Source organism: Excalfactoria chinensis, chromosome 3 (genome assembly GCF_039878825.1).
Source record: "Excalfactoria chinensis isolate bCotChi1 chromosome 3, bCotChi1.hap2, whole genome shotgun sequence".
Taxonomy (NCBI): domain Eukaryota; kingdom Metazoa; phylum Chordata; class Aves; order Galliformes; family Phasianidae; genus Excalfactoria; species Excalfactoria chinensis.
In genome coordinates, this window is record NC_092827.1 from 32,330,023 (window position 1) to 32,339,158 (window position 9,136).

The 9,136-nt window shown below is 41.5% G+C and overlaps 1 long non-coding RNA gene and 2 other non-coding genes across 3 annotated transcripts; all 3 read right to left on the reverse strand.

The window, feature by feature from the left end:
• Positions 1-1,889: 1,889 nt before the first annotated feature.
• On the reverse strand, positions 1,890-8,928 carry LOC140250128 (uncharacterized). The gene is made up of 7 exons (XR_011903114.1): positions 8,900-8,928; positions 7,411-7,463; positions 6,595-6,664; positions 5,889-5,972; positions 4,821-4,846; positions 4,049-4,093; positions 1,890-3,435 (listed from the first exon to the last, which is right to left on the reverse strand). It is a non-coding gene; the product is annotated as an uncharacterized lncRNA (long non-coding RNA).
• Positions 3,611-3,681, reverse strand: LOC140250849 (small nucleolar RNA SNORD50). The gene has a single exon (XR_011903305.1). It is a non-coding gene; the product is annotated as a small nucleolar RNA SNORD50 (small nucleolar RNA).
• LOC140250850 (small nucleolar RNA SNORD50) lies at positions 5,727-5,794 on the reverse strand. Its single transcript, XR_011903306.1, has one exon. It is a non-coding gene; the product is annotated as a small nucleolar RNA SNORD50 (small nucleolar RNA).
• Positions 8,929-9,136: the final 208 nt, after the last annotated feature.

A 9,136-nucleotide genomic window follows, 5' to 3' on the forward strand; every position in this document is an offset into this window, starting at 1 on the left:
CTCTTACTCCCTATAGTCATTCTTCTGAGAGAAGAGACTGGTTAGCTTGATAGAATACGTTTCTGTTGGCTTGTTTTTAACTCACTGCATGGGTACCTTGCAAAAGTAACTGCAGCTCACTTGGAACTGTTTATGATCTACCGTCTCCACAGGCAAGACAAATCCTCCAGACAAAACGTTCTGCCTTAAGCATGGCTTCTCACTTAAATGTTAGCAAAGCATTTATGCACAGCCACTCTTCTGCTTCACTGAAGCTCCAAGACACTCATCTAAACACAACACTCACTTAACTCAGGAGAATGCTGATCTTTTGCCCAATTACTAAGACCAACATAGCTAAGACCAATACTCCAGAGCAAAGTTTGTCTAACCCCTGATTTTGGGAATCACAGCCCATGTTATAAATTGAACACTAATGACAGCGCAAGATTTTAATAACTACTTCAAATACAAATGGCAAAAGGGCTTCCATGCTATTTACTGCTACATCTGAAACCAAAGCTTTACATCTAGCAAGTGATTTTATACAACTGAACTTTAACATACCTTCCAAATTCATTACATGCCAACTTCACAATTGTGTAGAAGTATCACACACAAAAAAAACACCATACAAAAACTGAATCCACACATGGTTCTCAACATTACCCCCTGCCACCGATTTGTGATGTTAGCTTCCAACACCGTAACCATCCATCTCATTCTCAAGACTGTAAGGCAGTCTCAGGGTTAAAAACTTGTTTGGACTTTGGACACATTTTTCTCTGGTTACCCATATTCTGCATCCCAGTGAGCATTAACGTCAAAAGATTCACAGTTAACAGGCTCATCGCTGGCCATGTCTTTTTTCAGAGCTTAGTGAGAGTCACACACGTTTTCATGACAGAATAGCTTCTGGAAACAGACTTCTACCATCCCAAGCACAAACGTAATACAGTTCTTTGGCCTCTTTTATCTATTACTGCCAATTCAAGATTAGATCACCCCCAGTAGTTTAGATTAAGATTGAAGTACTTTGAGTAGTCAAGTACCATTTAGAATCCTGAAACTATCTCCAGCCTTTTGATGTCAGAAATTAGAAGAGCAGCTCATCCTCACCAGTTTTACCAGATGCCCACGTACTTGGAGCTCTTCAAAAGCTTCAGATGCTGTGTATTAGCTTCAGCCAAAACACATTGTTACAGTAAAAACATATCACAAATAAAATCTTGCCTTGTACTGTTATATAAGCTACATAAAAATCCCTTCAGAATAGCTAATACACTACTTACCAAACATTGCTGCCCTATTACCCTTTTCTGGTTTTCAACATGCTTCTTCCCCTCCAGAAGACACGTTGACTGTCCTAAGACTGTCAACTTTGGACTCACCATCTGAACAGCTTCACTCAACATTGCCAATAGAAAACAGAATAGTAGGGGCAGAAAGGGACCTCCAGGGAACAATTAAGACCAACATGCCTCTGTTTAAGCAGGTTCCCTACAGTAAGTTGCACAGGCAGATCTTGATAAACTCTAGAGTCCACAGTCTCTGTGGGCAGCCTGTTGCAGTGCTGTCGCTTTCACAGTAGAGTTCTTCCTGAAGTCCATATAGAACTTCCTGCATTCCCATTTCTGTCACCCCTTGTTCAGAGGTGTGCACACCACTGAGAAGGGCTGAAAATGCAATGGACTTAAGATGGGACACTGATCCCTCTGCATTTCTGAATTATATAACTGCCAGCGGAGCTTACACTGTCCAGGAGCCAGTCAAGCAGTGTGTGGAATGTCACATGTTCAGCATGCCCTGTACCAGTACAATAAGGCCACATTGCCTCTGCAGCCCTTGCAAAACATGAGCTGTCAAGAAACACCTTAAGTGACTACAGAACTAATGTTCAACAGCAAGTTAAGTTTTCCACATCCTCATCTTTATTCAAGAAAGAGCATGTACAAAACACAACAAAGAAATACCTACCCTTCTCAGCAACATTAATGGATAATAAATACTGATGAAAGCCATCAAGGGAAAGTTTTCTGTAGTAAAATTCTGCAGCATCTGATGATATATTCAGTAGACCAGTTCACATAGCTAACTCACTGAGAAGCAGCCTCTGACCAGCCAAAGCAGATGGTTATTACTGAATAACCAAAGCAGAGGTTATGCAGTAAGCCAAGTCACTCCTGGACTTCAGTCACATCACTGATGTATGTTTTTTGCAGTCAGACACTTATTTCTGACCTTCTCACTGCTTCAGATGCTGCTGTGTTCTGCACTACTACAGTACTGCACCAATAGGAAAACGGGCCTTTCAGATATCTGTTGTTTAGAAATAAGTGTAGTTCATTTAGTTCTTTCAGATCCCTAAAGGAAGTAAACTGCTAGCATCTGATGCTGTCACTTTTGGCTGCAAGCTACAGAGTTGTTTCTGTCTTTTGGTACATTCCAAAACCATTCAGCAACCACAGCACTACCGATCATTGGTCACCATGCACTTGTCACATTCCCTCCTTTAAAAAGCATTTCTGAGAACACAGTACAAGAGCCACACCTTAAGGTGGACTGTATCTTCTGTGCATAATTTGTCTTTAAAGGCAACTTCTTCAGGCAACCAATTTACGATCCCTCTTTTCCTCAGTGGAAGAGAGATGATCTGCTTAATACAACAAACACGATGTTAACATATTACCGTGTGGTTAGTGACTGCTGCAAGCAAAAGTTCCAGTGTTTATACTCCTTTTTCTGCCACAATGCAAACAGATAACACTGCCAATGTCTTCTTCAGTGAGCACAGTTCCAGCTCCGATACCCGTCTTTTCATTCTAAATTGGCAGCTCATGAAAACTCCCCTTTCCTTCTCTCCCCAACCAGATGCAGAAGAAAATGAAAGCTTTAGTCCACGCCTTTTCTGTAACCACAACTTCCCTCATGCCACCTGAAATTTCAAGTGTTTCTTTTTGCAAGCGCTTCATGTTGGTGCTTCCACTCCACCTCATTTACTTCCTTCAATCTCCCACGTGACATCTTCAAGAAGCACTCAGTAGTTTGAATTTATGTATCAATGCTGCATGGCCTACCTGAAAATTCCACTGTTTTAATTACAGATGTTCAGTATCAAAAAGTCTGCATAGCTTTACATTTCCTAAGGGTCAATATTCTGGTTCTTTTTTATACATTGAAGCTCACCACTCATTTCTCTATTGCTACCGTTATCCTTCCCAAAGGCAGTTTGAGGTTTTGGGAAAAGCATTATTTTAAATACACAGAGACAGTCATTTTGGTTCACGTGCAGTTTTTGATCACAGCATCTGCTAAACCATTTCAACAACTGTTTCAGCAGGATTTTAAAAGCACAGTCCCACTCCAAGCGAGAACATCTCTCCAGGTGTTACACTTTCTTCCAGTTACAGATCATCCACATTTGTCAAGCAGCACTGACAAAAACGTTCCAACTCACTGGAAAAAGGAGAACAAGGTCTAAATATAATGGTTCATTTGAGGAAGAAAGTTAGACTTGCAAATAAGCACAGAATGGTATATTTTCTACTTTTTTTTTTTTTTGCAAAAGCCCCCCAAACTGCACAGAAAATGTAATACTTTTTAGTAAGTTTAAATCTAATCTTCTGATCTCATCTCAGATGCCGGATCCGTAGTAGGTTTTTCAACAGAGAATTCAGGTTCGGGATAGGATCATCATAGATGAGATGCAGAAACTGTACCACAGAAGTAAATCTAATACATGATGCACTTTGCTTTTCTGATAGCGTTGCTGACTGCAATGAAAAAACTGAACATTCTTCATCCTTCCACACATAAATAAGTATTAAAACTTCACAGATAGATTTTAAGGTTAACAAAAGCTAGGCACAACTACTGACACATGCAATCCCTTGGGTAGTAAGTGACCTTATACTTAGTACATATACACAGTAAGTTACCATGCAAACCTACTGTATCGGTTACTAAAGCATATTAGCAACAGTCATGGTACTAACAATTTCTAACTTGCAAATACAGACATTAATTCAGATTTGATCGTAAGATGCTCAAAAGCTTTTCAATTACATACCTGAACAAATTAAAAGCATTTGTTCGTACAGTTGTGAGCATTTTCCTGTTGGAAAAGAGACATTTATTAGCTCAGAAACATTTTCTTCCATCACTCAAAACACAACTTACTCTTTGGTCTCTCATTCCACAGCACGCTTAGTAATGTATAACATCAGTACTTATTAAGCTCCACAAAACTTAACCTACAAGTTTTCTCACATCAAAGTAAAATTTTTCTTTGACACGTGTTGCCTGGACACTACTTAACTTTGCTATAAGTGACAGACTAATCTGTTGAAGTCTAAGTCTCCCTCTACCATAATCAAACGCTTAATTTCTGAAAATGATAGTGAGAATGTGGTTCTCAGCTCGTATCAAAACATTAAAAGCTAAAATCTATCAACAAGCATTATATTAAAAAACTATTCTTCTGTGCAGGACAACTGAAGCAACAGGAAAAATAAGCATGGTGTTTTGAGCTGGAACTGATAAAACTTACAACTAAAGCCAATATAGATGAAACACTTCAGCACTCTCCACAATGCACACAAGCATCAACTCCACAATTTCAGATATGCCATCTGCAGTAATTGTTTACATGTCACCTCATACTTTCAGATGTGTTTGACATAATAATGCAGTTTGAAGTAGTCATTCAAACCTAGTTTGCCAAGTTTTCAAGGTCTGAAAGAACTACAAAGTGTATCATCTTTCATAGTACAATAATCTATTTTCAAAAGTCAAGCTACATGCATTTTTACAACTTAATTCTATTGTTAGTGAAGTCATACCTTTAAGAAGCAGCCTTCAAGCATCCCTGCAAAGACAAAAATTACACCAAATAGTTTTATTAACAAGCTTTGCTACTTTCAGCTTTCCTCTGGACTCCTGTCTAAACAAGACACTGTTTTACAGGTAGCACTTCCACACAAAAAGCTTCACTTCTCTGATTAAACTTCACATACTAGAACAAACCTCATTCGCTAAAAGAAACTAAAAGCCTTTCTTTAGGAAGGAGTGAAATAAAATTATAGCTGGGTAGTTGGACAGCAAAATTAGAACCTCACATTTCTAAATTTTGACTTTTTCAATCTGAATTTGCACGGAAATTGTACTTCAAAACCCACATTTCATTGAAGAAAGATTAAATTCAGAAAAATGAGAAGAATGAAGATCTTGAGGAAAACAGCTACCAATACTACATGAGTTCCTGTGCACACTTTTTGCCTGCTGCAGGTAAATTCAGACTAGCCCTCCTGAATTAGTTTAACACTAGAGCTGAAACAGCTTTAAGTCATTACAATTCACTTCTGATCATTAACTTCAGCAATCCTTAATGCCCGCATCAGAATGCATCCTAACTTAACAGTGCTTTCTGAGTCATAGTGCTAAGTGCCATCAGCTAACTCAAAACCCAGCAATGCTTCATTTTCTTACAAGGGCACTTACAATACTTGCTGTGTTCCTTATTTGTAATCTCCAAGATAAGATACCTCAAACTACAGGGATCTAAGCTTGTCCTCTCTCTTGTCTTTAAAGGTGCTACCATTTGCTGAGCAACAGGATGCCCATAAGCCAATTTTCAGTAGTGCACCAAAACCCTTATTCACAATATTGAGCTTGTATATGGGGACAGCATAGAACTAACTGGGAGAGTGACAGAAAGATTAAATGACTTTTGAAAGAAAAGTGGTTTTGTCTCAGAAGCCAGATCCGTATGACATTTTTCATCAACAAATCAGGTATGGCAACTTCATCACAATCCACCACTTAAATAATTGTACTGGAAAGAGAATACACATAGCTTTAATAGGGAACACATCAACAAAAAGTTTCAGCAGTTTAACAGTAAGCATTACCTCTATCTGTTGTAGCAAGTTGCCAGGACATCTTTCATCACAATGATCACCTTTTCCAACATCAAAACCTGTTCATACGTCATCCTAGATAGGAATAAAGCAAGCAATTAGAATATGTTCATTCAGTAACACAACCCACTTGGGATGACTAAATTTTAGTCTTGTGAAACGTCCTTCCTCCCCATTTTTACTTTCCAGACACAGCTGCTGGTTGTAGGCATTTGAGTTTGACAAGTTAAACTGAACAGATCCTAATATTGTTTCTTAGCATTTCCAGAAAGTGAGAATATGGACTATACTCTTAAAAAATGAGTAATACATTTCAATAGGAAACTTGGAACTAGATTTGTCTGTTTATACTGACAAGGAACTTCCAGCTGTCAACTTCATTTTCTTCACCTCAACTCCTATACTAATTTTCCAATGAAGTGTACACTGACAGATCATTATATCACCTTGAGGTAATCTGTCACATTTACGATGTAAATCTTAGACATATTTTACCAGCTCCTTCACAAGCAGTTTGAAATAACTGAAACTATTCACCCGCCTTCCTAGCCTACACATTTCAACACACATCATGTCAAATAACATGCCCGAAATACACTAATATCTCATTTTAAAGCTAATGACAATGTCACTAATTTCATTACAAGCACATTGCTAAGCCGTTTAACAAGATCCCCACAGATCATTCAAAACATACACATCTTTCAGGAAAATCCACTTGTGTGTACCAAATACTCTTCTAGTTCCGACGGTGCTTCCATGATGGGCTAAAATCAAAATTAAACAAGAATTAGTTCAAGCAGAAAACCTGTTACGATGTTCTAAGCACCACCTCACACAGCACCACTTCACATGTTAAGAAGTGATCAGCAGGAACTGAACTTTCTTTTCATACAAAGAAGAATAAATCAATTTGTCTACAATTGTCTGCCAAGAACTTGCAGTTTAAATTCTATACACAGTAGAAAAACATGGCCTGAAATCATTTTAGGATGAAGAACCAAGTCATTTAAGCTTCTGTTTTATCTTGCACATTTATTCACAATGTTATTCCTATTTTTTGTAGATTTCTTCCAACTGAACTAGTTTATACAGGACCAGTAGTTAAACTCAAATATGACCACGTACAAGGGTTCACATTAGCTCCAATACATGCCTAATGCATGACTGTTGACTTGTAGTAAGTTACACTGATGTCAAAGATGGTGCAAGTTAATCAAGTGATCCATCATGCAGGCCCTCATGCTCAATGCAGTGGTACAGAAAAGATGATAATTAAAAACATATGACCTCAGCACTGGTTTTAACTTATGTAATTCCTCATCAGTTTAAAGGTGACCACGAAAATGCAATGTCCTGCAGCTGTTTTGTTCCACTCAAAAGCCATAATAAGACAGCAATCTGTGGCACCTTACACATTCTATACTTACAGCAGACAGAAGCATGGAAACTGAAATGGAAACATTTACATGCAGACCTATTCCTATAGCAAAAAAAAACAACAAACCATTACCTTAATGCTTGTGTACAACATACTGGACACCACTGAAAGTTTCTGCTTCATACCTAAAAATAAACAGCAAACAAGCTTATCACTTGAAACAAGCAGATACTTAGTACTAGGCCCCTTAATAACAAACTTTAAGGCTTTCTGAAGTCACAGAAGCAACGATATGTTGTGTACTCAAGCCTCAGTTTGCAGTTTTTTCAGAAGGCAGCAAGAACAGCCATTTAAGCACCAAGGAAACAGCAAGCTATATTCATTCACAGGCAAAGAAAATATTTGTTTTGTTATATACATTTCAAACATGTAGCTTTGTCTAACAAAAATGTTTATTACTACACACCGTGCAGACGAAATAAAGGCCGCACTCTGTGACAGATGGTACCAAGCTTGGCTTTGTTTCAGATCAAAGCAATAAAGTATATTTATTGCACCCAATAACCATGGTGCACTAACAGTAAAGATACAAAACCTTCACTGCTCAGTAACCCAACACCTGACTCGGGATATCACTAGATGAGCCATCTCAAGGCAGTGATTGCGTCTTACGTGAGTACAGCCACCACCTAATTGCTGCTTACAGATAAGCCTACAACTTCGCTACTCTTTTCCTTACCATTCCTGCTCTTCCAGAACAACCACTGCTCCGTGACAACAGCATTCCCACAGAGAAAGGAGTGTCTCAGGCTAAACGTTTTAAAAGAATATGTATTTCCATAAAGCTTCTTTTATCCTGCTTTCATTACCTTGCAAGGAATGCATACCTCAATGGTTAAAGCGTTAAGCTGGCGATTCACAAGGCACAAAACCCTATGCAGAAGTAAAAGGGCCACTGCTTTCTTCATAGACTCCCTAACTCCATGTTAGAATACGTCTCTCCCGTCGTTATTATATGTGTCGGCGTGAGAATTAGTAATGTCACTGACAACTAAGTGCAACGAAGGAGCGCTCTGTTCTAGGAAGGGGCTGTTTCTAACCCTAATGACTCACAGCTGCCGGCGCAGACGTGCAGCGCTCGCCCAGCAGCCCTCGAGCGCAGCGCCACGGCCGCCGGCCTCAGCTCAAAATGGCGCGGGCCACACGGAGCCCCGCCGGGCACCGCCCGCACCAGGGCAAAATGGGACCCCGCCGCCCACGCGGCCGCCTCGTTCACAAACTACACCTCCCAGAGTGCCCCGCGCCGCTTCCGGCGGAGAGCCGGGCCCATCGCTTTCCCGCCTGTCGGCGCGGGGCAGGCCGGGACCTGCAGTTCGCTCCTCCGTCCCTTCGCCCTGCGTGACCCCCGGGCCGCGGCCTCACGGCGGCTGCCGCCCCGCAGCACCCACGCCGTGTGTGAACGGCCCCACGGAGCCAGCCTCGCCGCCCGCTCCAGCTCCCAGCAAACACGCAGCATCGCAGCGCGGTGCCCCCCGGACGCCCAAGCGCGAACCAACAAGCCTACGCGCCCCTCAGCTCCATTCGCACCGCGCCGCGTTCACCCGTCCTACCGCCCCCTTACCGCCGCCGCCACCGCTCCACAGGAAAAGAGGGGGCGGGGGGCGCTGGCGGCCTTTATATGGACTTAGCGGGGCGGGAACGAGGCTGGCCCCGCCCCGCGAGCCGGTGGGTGGGCGCTGCGAGGGCCGGGCTCAGGAATGCGCTCTGCCTGCCCAGCGCGCGCCCGCGCTCGAAGGGGCCGGCGGTTGTTGGCCCGCCCCGGGGCCGGCCCTCAGACACAGGGCGGGGTGCGGGCGGT